General features: G+C 38.2%; 1 protein-coding gene across 13 annotated transcripts in view; it reads right to left on the reverse strand.

The window, feature by feature from the left end:
- The window catches only part of PPP1R12B (protein phosphatase 1 regulatory subunit 12B), a 239,888-nt gene that overhangs the window by 49,267 nt on the left and 177,354 nt on the right, over window positions 1-13,267 (reverse strand). Inside the window, exon 1 of one of the 13 annotated variants that reach the window (XR_004031684.1) lies at window positions 2,217-3,021. The exons of the other annotated variants lie outside the window; for them this stretch is intronic. The gene's annotated coding sequence lies outside the window, so the exon portion shown is untranslated. Of the gene's footprint in view, window positions 1-2,216; window positions 3,022-13,267 lie in introns of those variants that run through there. 13 annotated transcript variants of the gene reach the window in all.

Below are 13,267 nucleotides of genomic sequence, written 5' to 3' on the forward strand. Positions count from 1 at the left end.
ATGGGGTTTTAGAGTCAGAGAGCTCGGTGCTTTAATTAAGGCTCTGCTGCTTACTAGTTGAGCAATGCTGGGCAAGCCATTTCTCTTCTATGTATCTCAGTTTCCTCATATGTAAAATAGGGATAGCAATACCCACCTTTCAGGGTGGCTGAGGATCAGCCAGTTACAACCAGGCATCAAAAGGCATATGAGCACAACAACACCATCACAAAACCAGTTGTTTAAATACACTCAAAACCAGTTTTTAAAGAGTACCCTAATTAGTTGGACATGAGAGAAAATGAACTAGGCTAGGGAGATCTTAAGAGATGAAATCTTCATTTTATAACCAGTCCTTAGTGTCAGCAGCCACCAAATGAGTCTTGCATATCTTTCACTCTGACATTAAAGACATAAGCAACATAATGGAACATGAGTGGTATATGAAAATCAACATTCTTTTTATCATAGTCTCAAGCCATTTGGACACTGGAAGTTGGTTAGAGTAAGTTGATGGTATTGTAGGAATCCACAGCCAGTGACCACTAAAATTGGGAAGCAGTCTCTTATTAAGCCATCTATGTTTTAGTTTCCTGTAATTCAGATTTTCTCCCACTGTGACCTCTGTCTAAAAGGCAGGGATGAGGGGTGGTGAAGTGAGGGTACGGCGGTTGGATGGCAGCTGTTAGAAGTGAGACAAGACAAAAGCAGTACCTAACTCTAAGAAAGCAAAGGAAAAACAGAAAGGGAAAATAGAGGAAGGTCACCAAACAGGTTGTTGTTGACTGCTCACCACATTGGTCTGGGAGCTATGGTTATAGTGGTGAAGAGACATTAATAAGGGGCTCTTTACAACTAAAGGTACTACTCAGTATAAGAGGGAAGGGAGCAAAGATAAACACTAACTGAAGTAAGGTGTTCAGTTTTGTGGACCTCAATTGGTAGCCAGCAAAAAATACCCAATAGCTAGTGGGGTGAAAGCATTCTGTGGCTCCTTGGGAAAAAAAGGTACCAGTCTACGTGTTGAAGAGACACTCCTGGAACTCGATGACAGTAACGTATATATTGGAGCCCCTCTTGGTGCTCTCACAAAAACTTGTGAATAAAATAACTTCGTAACAATATTCTTTTGGTATTCTCATCCCTAGCTGAGGTCTTAGACCAACATGCCATATACCAAATTCCACTACGTGGTAATTTATACTGGTAAGAAAGACATTGAAAATGGATACAAAATAATTGGGGGGGAAAAAAAGCCCACACTAGTCTATCCAGGCTTCTTGCAAATTTTCTCCCCATAGCTCCCTAAATAAGGAAGCTATGGCCGTCCTTCTTCTTACTTTGTATATACAGCAAAGCACAATCTAGTTCCTGAAAAAGTAACTGCTATATTGCCTGCTGCCTAATATGCCCATCAGAGCTTCTCATCCCTTGCTATTGGTAGCAGTTCTTGCTTTTGTCAGCTTCCCACAGAGGAAGACACTAAATTAGATGCAAATGCCCATATGTAAATCTCTTCACTGAGACATTCATTAGAGAAAATGGAGAAAAGTCTCCAATGGCTCTACCTTGGACATCACAAACACCTCCATACAGCTGGTTGTCAATGGCCAAGAGTTAGTTCTTTGCTTTAAAGCAAGAAATTTCCTGAAGGTACTTGGTGATTAAGGAGTAAGGTTCCACGTGGCCATAACTCCTTGCTCATTTTGGTGTTTCTCACAGACATACATACAAAATAGGCAAAGGCATACTCTACCCCACATACATACATACACAAATACACACACAGAACTTGCAAAACTGAAGTTTAATGTATATAGTTGTGTGGCCATTTCGGAGGTTTTTCTCTTGAAACATAGTATTGACCCATAAAACACAAGAAAGGCAGTGACTAAAATAGCTGTAGAAATTAAGAAAAGCCTTGTAAGATAAAGTGATAAGGACTGTAAAATCTTACTGTTAAACAGTTTACAACTGATAGTTAAAAGCTAAAAGGCAGAAACTGTAGCCTGACATATTTAAGTCTGCTTTTACTTAAGACTACATAAAGTATTATGAACCATAACCTCTTGCAGAGAAGCTTACGGGGTCTTTACTTGCAATTTTTTTTTCCTGTACTGATTCCCATATGCTCTGAAATCCCTTTGCTCTAAACCTAATGCCCTAAGTTATATATATACACATTCTCTACCTTTGACACAGCTATGAACATATGTAAATAAAAAAATGCTGCTTACTCGGAGCGTCTTGGCAGTCGGGGAGGGAGATGCTGGGGGAGAATCAGACTGAGATTTCCTATTCCGAGTGAATTCTTTACTTCGGGTATATAAAGAGGACATGGTTTCTCAGGATGCAGACAGACACTCAACCACTGGATTCTTCACACAAAGCTGGGAAATTTCCCCTGTAGGTTACCCTCACAGAATCTCTCCTTTTGAGTTGATGCAAGATGACTTTGTATAGAACTAAATAAAGGATAAAAGCAGCCCTGTAAATTATAGTCTTGAGCTCTGAACCAGTCCCCAGTTACACAGAGTCTGAGTTCCATCAATATTTTCAATTCAGTTTCGACCACAGGTTCTCAGGACTGGTAGCTTACCGTAGAGGGTATTGTGCTGAGCAACACCTTTTATGCCTAGATTGAGTCCTTGATTCTCCTCAAAGGACACTTCTTATTGAGGCTTGCTCTCCAATAAAACCTGAGTCTAGGTTCCTGATGACACCAGATTAAATCCCGGAGGAAAGACGACCTTGGATCCTGCCGGCAGCGAGTCTGGGAACAACTACTATCACTTTATCCAGAGGGAAGAAATACAAATCCTGTGGAAATCATGCTGTCTTTCCTTAGCTTGACTCCACTGGGCTGTAAGGCATTTGGAACTACTATGATAAAATCAGGTCAAACAACTTAAAAAACAAAAATGAAAAAACGATAAATAAGGAACCAAGAGTTTATAAGAAGGAAACAGTCTGAGGAAGTCAAGTTTCCCTAAGTCCTCCCAGACGAAGCTGCTTTTACATATAAACACTCACAGTCATACACATATCTTTTCCCCACCCCTCTTCTATTTTCTGACATTCCAAATCCCTATTCGCTCAGTGAGGAATGCTGGAGAGGAGCCAAGGGCAAAGATTCACTTTCAACTCAGAATTCGGGTTGCCACTTGTAGGAGGAAAAGAAAGCCTGCCAGCTTCTAGGAATAAAGGGAGGCTCTTTGGGGGCATGCTCAGGGGCAAACCTCACCAACCTTCCAGTGTCCCCTGCCTCAGAGTAGGCAGCAGTCTCTAAGGCTGATTGCTCTGAATACTATGAGAAGGGGGATTTTTCAACTTCTAGGTCTCTTAAGTAACAACGCCTAGACAGTAAAATTAGTCAAAGCACCTTCAGGCCCTTAATGTTCAATTTTAATGAGATGCCATTCCTGTTGCACCATGAGGAAGCAAACTGAAGCTCTGGCTCACTGCAAAGAAAGTTATCTGTCCATTACAGACCTTACTGGCTGGATCTGTAAGTATAAAGCTTACCAGAGTTTCCTAAGATGCCACAATCGGGAAAATGACAATGGAAAGTGGTATAAAGGTGAGGGAAAAGAAAGAAGGGTCAGAAATGAAGAGAGAAAACAGACAGTAGTGCAATTGCAAGGCTACAGGACTCAGTAGTACAGGGAAAATGAAATTAAGAAGAGAGGAATTTATTTGCATAGTGTTGAAGGATTTTGGATTTGACCTGGAAGAAACATCTAAAATTTAATCTTTTGCACTCTGTTGTTACCACTACACTAACCAAAATTTCTAGGCCAAATGTTTTCTAAGCCAATGGGTTTATCCCCAAAGTAACAACCCTCTTTTGTCTGGACTCTTGGAAACTCTATCCTGCTTTCCCTTTTTCCACATGAAATTTATACTTTTCACTTCAAACTTTCTCAACATGCTATTCTTTTCCCTCTAATTGCCTTGACAACTTCTTTATTCCTATGATTAATTTTGTGAAATTAAATCAAGGGAAGTGATCAGCTACTTGGAAGTTGGTCTGAGGAATACAGGTTGAAAAGAGTTTTACAAACTCATTCTTTTAGATTGAGAATGAATCAGAACCCCTTTATTAGGGGTCCTGGAAATTATTCAGTCTTCCTTAAGAAGACTGATAAATTCTATCATAAACCAGAATACACTGTGTCTCAAAGGCCAACTGTTGCCAGTTGCTGTGGCTCACGCCTGTAATCCCAGCACTTTGGGAGGCCGAGGTGGGTGGATCACATGAGGTCAGGAGTTCGAGACCAGCCTGACCAACATGGTAAAACGCTGTCTCTACTAAAAATACAAAAAATTAGCCAGGCGTTCTGGGGGGCACCTGTAGTCCCAGCTACTACACAGAAGACTGAGGCAGGAGAATCACTTGAAACAGTGAGGCAGAGGTTGCAGTAAGCCGAGATTGTGCCATTGCACTCTAGCCTGGGCGACAAGAACAAAACTGTCTCAAAAAAAAAAAAAAAGGCCAATTATCTTGGGAATTCAGATCTTATATGATGTATATTATGGATATAGCTTATATAGCTAATCTCATCTGGTAAGGTGAGTCTCCATTAGATCTTTTCACTTAAAGAAATACTGATGTAAACCTAAATACTAACATTCCCATGCTTGGTAGCATGACTGGCTAGGGAAAGGTTAGTGACACTTTTTTGATATGTTGAATGAAAGTCACCGGTTTACATTATTCCTTAAAGGCATGGCAAGAACAACTTGATCAGACACAGTTTCCTGACCTGTTTCTGTAAGATTCATACAGTGATTTCACACTCACTGGCAATTAAGAGAGGGAATGTAAACTTCTTTTACTCCAAACTGGCCTCTTTGTCTCTTTTTACTTCTATCTTATGTTCACTTCTAGGAAGTAGTAACAATGACAAACTCTTTTATATTTTATAAAGTGTTTTAACATATATTATCTCACCTGATCCTCTCAACCACACTGAAAAGTATACCACTGTACAGTCATGCCCTGCATAACTGATGTTTCTGTCAACAAACCACACATACAATGGTGGTCGCATAAGACTATAATGGAACTGAAAAATTCTTATCACCTGGTATTTACTTTTTTTTTTTTGAGACGGGGTCTCAGTCTGTCGCCCAGGCTGGAGTGCAGTGGGACGATCTTGGCTCAATGCAAGCTCCGCCTCCCAGGTTCACACCATTCTCTTGCCTCAAACTCCCGAGTAGCTGGGACTACAAGCGCCCGCCACCATGCATGGTTAATTTCCTCTTTTTGTATTTTTAGTAAAGACGGGGTTTCACCATGTTAGCCAGGATGGTCTCCATCTCCTGACCTTGTGATCCGCTCGTCTTGGCCTCCCAAAGTGCTGGGATTACAGGCGTGAGCCACCATGCCCGGCCTAACCTGGTATTTACTATACTGTATTTTTAATCATTATTTTAGAATGTACTTCTCCTTCTACTTATATATAAAAAAGTTAACTGTAAAATTGCCTCAGGCAGGTTCTTCAGGAGATATTCCGAAGAAGGCATTGTTATGATAGGAAGTGATAGCTCCATGAAGGAAGACCTTCCAATGGGATAAGATGTGGAAGTGAAAGACAGTGATACTGATGATTCTGACCCTGTGTAGGCCTAAGCTAATGTGTGTGTCTCTTAGTTTTTAACAAGAAAGTTTTAAAGTTAAAAAAAAAAAAAAACAGATAAAAGCTTATAGATTAAGAATATAAAGAAATATTTCTGTACAGCTGTATGTGTTTGTGTTTTAAGCTAAGTATTACTGCAAAAGGGTCAAAACGTTAAATTTTAAAAATGTATAAAGTAAAAAAATTATAGTAAGCTAAGGTTATTATTGAAGAAAGAAAAAACTTTTTTATAACTTTAGTGTAGCCTAAGTGTACAGTGTTAATAGTCTATAGTAGTGTATGGTAATGTCCTAGGCCTTCACTCACCACTTGCTCACTGACTCACCCAAAGCAACTTCTAGTCCTGTAAGGTGCATTCATGGTAAGTGCCCTATACAGGTATATCATTTTTAATCTTTTACCCAGTATTTTTACAATACCTTTTCTATGTTTAGACACACAAATACTTACCATGTTCCAGCTCTACAATATTCAATATAGTAACATGCTGTACAGCTTTGTATCCTAGGAACAATAGGCTATACCATATAACCTAGGTGTGTAGTAGGCTGTACCATCTAGGTTTGTGTTAAATTCACTCTCTGATGTTTGCTCAGGGACGAAATTGCCTAACAACTCATTTCTTAGAATGTATCCCTGTCATTAAGGGACTCGTGACCATATTACTATCTTACAGATGAAGAAAGTGAAGTTCTGAAAGGTTAAGTGTCTTGGCCAAAGACACACAGCCAGTAAAAGGGGAGCAAAACACAACTGCCTGAAGAATAAACTTTGGTTGATTAAAGTAAAGTAAAAACAGGTCTGAAAAGATCTACCGATTCAAATCCTTCAGTAAAATTCTGGGTATTTAAGACACTTGCAGGAACACATCAGCTATACAGAGAAACAGAGATAAATTCTCCAGAAAGTTGAATGTAAGCTCTTTCTTTCTTCACTTGTCTTTTTGTAGATTTGATTTTTTTCAGCCCAGCCAACAAGCATTTATTGTTCCTTTCTGACTGAAAAGACATTAATTCCCCTGTAAAAATAAGAACATAATGGAAATATTCTTGACCACAGACTTCTACAGGATGAGCTTTGCAAACAGCCACTTGTTTAGAAAATAACTGCTTCCAGATAAGCAGGATAGGATGTTGAGTTCATCTGTTTTATTTCTTGTAGGTAAAAAAGAGGGAAGAAAAAAGTCTATAAACTTTAGGGTGTTGTTATAACGGAATTAAGAGCACCAGGTAGTCGGCTCAACAGAGTTTCCAACAAATATAAGAACTATCAAATAGAGGAACTGCATATGTTTGTTTTTGAGATGGGACATATCTAATGTGTGAATAAGCCAATAAAATGTCTCATGATGTGAATACTAATCATCGACTCTCATTGACTCAACTCTCCCAAAAGTTAGTAAAGGAAGAAATTAATGAACCAGTTGAGTAATTTCTACTTTGTCCTCTTTTTATTTTTTTAAATTTAAAAAACCTAAATGGCATGGTTTAAGGGTGATGTTTGATAAAATGCTCCCCAGTGATGATTTCCAATGCTAGCAATATACCATGGTGCTGTACACATGGTTTGGGAAGGGTGTGTATTTGAGATCAGATATCCTGGGTTGAAATTCTAACCCCTGCTTAACTGACGGATATGATCAAGTTCTTCAGCCTCATTGAATCTTATTTGGTTCATCACCCAAAATAGTGGTAAGGATGCTTATTTACAGAGTTGTTATATGGTTTAGGATACACACACACACACACACACACACACACACACACAAAATCATCCATCACAGTGCCTACCATGTGGTCATGTTCAATACATGGTCATTATCACAAAAAAATACTTGGTTAACATGCACATGCATTTATAAAACATATGTAAGAATCTAAATGAAAATCTGACTCAAAGAGCTTAAATATCAGTTTTTATATTCTATGCACTTATTTTCCTTGTGATTATGTAAAAGGTTACTGAAAAAGATGACAGAATCTCCTTTTCAAATGCTTTAAGAAAAAACTTATCTCTACCTATCTTCCTCCTTCCCTCTTCCCAACTTTCCTTATTTCTTATAAGGCAAAGCCCTGGCAATAAGAGGAGGGTACAGTGGTCAGGTAGTAGCCTGGTCTACTTAGGTCTAGTTAGGGGATTGGCTTTACACAAGGGATTGAGCAAATAAGTAAACATATTGAAAATGGCAACTAGGTTTCTCATTGTTAGAGAAGGCAGACATAAATACAAAAAAAAAAAAAATGGGAAAGCTAGAAAGAATCCCATGTTGGTATGAACTCATGATTTTCAAAATAGATAGATAAAGAAATAAAGATGTAAATGTACGTGTATATGTAAGCAAATGCATCCATATGTATGTCTTTCCTAGCTCTGTCCACTGAAAGGGGCCTGGGAAGAGCAACACTCCAGCAGCATTTAGCATACCTAGTGCCCAGATCATTGTTTCTAAATGCCATTTTCTACTAAGAGGAACAGGGCTCCCTGGAGAAATGGCTAATTCCAGAGCTGGGGTAAGGAAAGAAAATGAGCCTGATCTCTTGTGCTAGAAGGTGAGAAAGTCCTCAAACAACACTTAAATGATATGACATAAGGACACAGAAGCCTGCTTAAAAAGCCAAACCTGGGATAATAAGAGCATCAAAATAAATAATGATAGCAATGAATTATAACCCACTGACTAGGAACCCATGAGTAGACACTGATATAAATAAATGAATAAAAAAAAAATGGGAGGAGAAAAGCTTCTTGTTTACAATAGAATGCCTACTAATAAATGTAGAAGGAGTAACGAAGTTAGAAAAATTACCATTTGGCAACCATGACTGTAAAATCAATCCAAGAAAGAAGTATTAATGGATGTTCAAAGTAGTGGGTAAAAGTAGAGGAGAAATTGCAGTTTACATAATCTCAAAGTACCACATCAGACAACATTTACTAATCACAAAGGAGGAAAAACTAACTTTACCATGGAGAAACCTGGCCGACATCATCTCAATCCAGTCATCAAAGACAAGACCACTAGTAACATGACAAACTGACAGCATGAAATGAGAAGACTACTCTTCTATGTCACTTCTATGTCATTGTGGCCAAAAATGCATAAACTGGGTCTAATCATGAGAAAATACTGGAAAAACCTAAACTGAGGGACATATATGACTGGCCTGCCATCTTCAAAAATATCAAGGTCGGCCAGGCGTGATGGCTGATGCCCGTAATCTCAGCACTTTGGGAGGCTAAGGAGAGCAAATCTCTTGAGCCCAGGGGTTCAAGATTAGCCTGGGCAATGTCACAAAACCCCGTCTCTACCAACAAAACAAAACAAAACAAAAAAACCCCAAATTAGCAAGGCATGGTGGTACCAACCTGTAGTCCCAGCTACTCAAGATGCTGAGGTGGGAGGATCCTCTGAGCACAAGAGGCAGAGGATGCAGTGAGCTAAGATCACACTACTGCACTTCAGCCTAAGCAACAACAACAAAAAACAAAACAAACAAAAAACGCCAAAAAAACCAAGGTCATATAAGTCAAGGAAAGTCTAACTAAAGATACACAAAAATTGGGTATAGTGATTCTGGATTGGATCTTTCTGCTCCCATGGACTTTATTAGGACAGCTGGTAAAAATGTGAATGTGTCACACCTGTAATCCCAGCACTTTGGGAGGCTGAGGCGGGCAGATCACCTGAGGTCAGGAGTTCGAGACCAGCCTGACCAACATAGAGAAACCCCATACCTACTAAAAATACAAAATTAGCTGGGCGTGGTGGCGCATGCCTGTAATCCCAGCTACTTGGGAGGCTGAGGCAGGAGAATCGTTTGAACCTGGGAAGCAGCGGTTGCGGTGAGCCAAGATTGCGCCATTGCACTCCAGCCTGGGCAACATGAGTGAAACTCCAGCTCAAAAAAAAAAAATAAATAAAAGTGAATGTGATCTCTAGGTAAAGGGTATACAGCAATTCTTTATTCTTGAAATATTTCTGTAAGTTTAACAGTGTTTAAAAAAAAACAGAGTTTTTTCATCTCACTACAGTGAGAAAGGGGCACAAGGAAGTGACTTTCTTTTTTAATTCCTGACAACTTTTGAAAGATAGTCTCTCTTTACAGAGGACTCTAAGATTATATGTTCACCAAAGAATTGGGTTTGCTAATGGAAACAGGCAGTCACTTGGGCTGAAGGTACAATGAGACTCATTATTAGGTTATGAATCAATTTAGTGGTCACAACCCGATCAATAAAAAGTGAATAAACAGAATAGCAAATGTTGGAATGCATTACACATAGTAGATTAAGGTATAGGTATGTTTTTGTCAAAGGTGTTTGAACCAGAGGCACTCTATCTTGAATAGGGGCTGGGTAAATAAGGCTGAGACCTACTGGGCTGCATTCCCAAGAGGTTAAGGCATTCTCAGTCACAGGATGAAACAGGAGGTCAGCACAAGATACAAGTCACAAAGACCTTGCTGATAAAACAGGCTGTGATAAAGAAGCCAGCCAAAACCCACCAAAACCAAGATGGCGACGAGAGTGACCTCTGGTTGTCCTCATGACTCATTATACACTAATTATAAAACATCAGTATGCAAAGAGACACTCCCACCAGTGACATGACAGTTTACAAATGTCATGGCAACATCAGGAAGTTGCCCTATATGGTCTAAAAAGGGGAGAACCCTCAGTTCTGGAAATTGCCCACCTCTTTCCTGGAAAATTCATGAATAATCCACCCCTTGTTTAGCATATAATTAGGAAGTAACCATAAAACCAGCAGCCCTTGGGGCTGCTCTTTCTATGGAGTAGTCATTCTTTTATTCCTTTGCTTTCTAAATAAACTTGCTTTCACTTTACTCTATGGACTTGCCCTGAATTCTTTCTTGCGTGAGATCTAAGAACGCTTTCTTGGGGTCCAGATCGGACTCCTTTTCTGGTAACAAAACCACAAGGTCCTTTAAGGCCCAAAGGAGATCAACAGTTAGATGGACATTACCTAGTCTTTCAAAAATGTCTCTGCCTCTTCCTCAAATCAATTTTTTGGTAGGTTAGTTTATAAATTTCTGAGCAGGTACAATATATAGTATTTTAGTTCAGATTTAGGTAAGAAGGTGATGAGTCAAGTATTACCAGTCAAGAAGTATAGTTTAAGATCTCTGTTCCTCCTTTTGGAACAGGGCAGTCATTTTCAGTCCATTTATGAATATAAGATCCAAAGAAAATATTTTTTTTTAATTTTCAACTGATACTTTTCTTTCATCAACTAACAACTATTAAGTTCTTATTCTATGCAAGGTACTATTAGGGATAGGGATACACAAAGTACTGTAAGACATGATTCATGTCTTCAAAGAGATTACAGGAAATCTCAAAATTTGTATCACTACAAAGATCTCCATACTGTTAAAATTAATATCAAGCCCTACTCGTCCATATATTTTTATATAAATAATTTTTGATCTCATACTAAACAATTTGTTTTTAAAGGAGACCATCAACAGCACACAGACAAGTCGGAAGATAGTCTAGAATTCGTAACAGCTTCATTTACTATTCTATGCTTTCATAGCGACGTTTTATTACTGGGTACTTAGAAGGGCCAAAAATATTACTTGGGGGCAGGAAATAAGAAGTTCTAAAGAAAATAGGAGGTTCTTTGTCACTTCTTCTTCTTCTCTTTTGATTTTTCCATCTCAATCCTGTTTTAATTTATATGATGTGAAAATCCTCCCCTTTTGGGGGTGATGGAGAAGATTAATAATGATAACTCACATTTAATGTTGACTCCTGCACAGATGCTCCTGAGTGAGGGATACATATTAGGGACTTTACCACAAAATGAATCATTTTAGAGTAAAGAGTCAGCCTTAATTCCACATGTAAGAAAATGCAGAACAGAGAAAAGTCACGCAATTCTTTCAGTGTAATGAAGGGCCTTTGACACGTGTTCTTTGTGAACAAGCAAAAAAGCTAAAAATCAGACCAACAAAATATATCCACTAATGGCTTATGCATACTCTAGTGGGTTGCTGGGAGTAGGGAGAAGAGATGGTGCTATTTTGGAGTACAAGGCAGCAACAGAGAGGCAAAGCAAGACACGATATACAAGTTGCACAGCATGGAGCTCACAATAACTTTACTAGCTGACAAAATGTTCCCAATCTTGTTCCCATATATTTAAATAACCATGCCCTAGTGTTATGAATGTTAAGTCTCAGAAACTCATTTAAGGGTAAGAGATTATAAAGGTCCTTTAAGAAAATATTCTGCAAACTTGTCCTAGAATTGGTTCATGAGTTTAATATTTTGCAATTAAACTTTAGCAATGGCTTACAAAAAGCAGAAATGAAAACCTATCTCTTTTTAATGTGAACAACATAGCTTTTCCCCCTTCACACTTTTTTTGTAGGCCACATAGGCTAGAAACACCAGTAAAGGTATAAGGGGCAGGTTTGTCATGGGGAGGGGAAGGGGCAACACTTACCACAAGAGCTTTTGAAAATATGTGGGGACACTGATTGTCACAATGATTGGAGAGTGCTATTGGCATTTCAAATGCCAGGCTCAGGGATGCTGAATGCTTGCTATTCTGGAAACAGACCCACATAGTGAAGAATTACCCTGCCAAATGCTCACAGCACCTTGATGAGACAAAAAAAAAAATGCTTGAATTGATCAGAAGCACTAACAGGGTATATTATATCTTTTTTGATTAGCTTAAAAGTAGCAAAAGGGCTCAATATAGTGTCAGTTAAACACTGAATAAGTAGCTTTAAAGCATATGATTTATCTGAAATTCTTGTTAAGACTATAAATATTTAGTACAGTTAAGAGGGAGAATTAGAGAGATAGTTTCCTCAAATTCATCAGATATTACAATTGAAATATGTGCAATTGTACAGAAATTATATGTCAAGAAAGGTGTTTTAAAAACTTAAGGAGAAAGGTACGGAGGAGAAAGGTACGGAATTAATTTTAGAATAACTTTTAAAATAAATAAATCCATTTAGTTCTCAAAGATATCTGTGATAGTTAAGTTGTGCTTATAATCTGTATGCCAGGCAAAACATATTACTGCTTGGTAGCAACACACTTAAATTTAAGCTCACAAGTTTGATAACGATCAGTTTCTTGAAAATGTAACCTATAACTTAAAGAAGGTTCAGAAATTCTATGTAAGTTTTTAAATTGTCATCAACTTGATTTTTAAAAATATTTTGTTAGTTTTCTTTAAAGCCTATAAATGAGACTGAATGGTCCATCAGGTGTTAAGAAAAATAATTATTTCCCACTTTTAGTTAACTGCAGAGTTTTACGGAAAAGGCCCTACGAAAAGCGATCTATGTATGATTCATCTAGAAATTTAAATATTTCAACTAGTCTTCATAGTTGTGAATTTGCAGTTGATCCAGAAATAAAGGCTGCTCTGTTCATCTGGGTTTACTAAAAATACTCCCAAACTTAACATCTAACTTCTTTTTTTTTTTTTTTTTCAATAATAACATAGATCCTGGAAGAGTATATGAAAGACTCTTCCTGATCAACAATGAACTGGCATGCACCCTTTTTGCTTTGCAGATACTTCTGACATATGCAATGTAAATGTTTACTCATTTATTAGTTGTCTATGTGCCATCTATATACACTTTATCTTC

The sequence above is a fragment of the Nomascus leucogenys genome, chromosome 9 (genome assembly GCF_006542625.1).
Source record: "Nomascus leucogenys isolate Asia chromosome 9, Asia_NLE_v1, whole genome shotgun sequence".
Lineage (NCBI taxonomy): Eukaryota > Metazoa > Chordata > Mammalia > Primates > Hylobatidae > Nomascus > Nomascus leucogenys.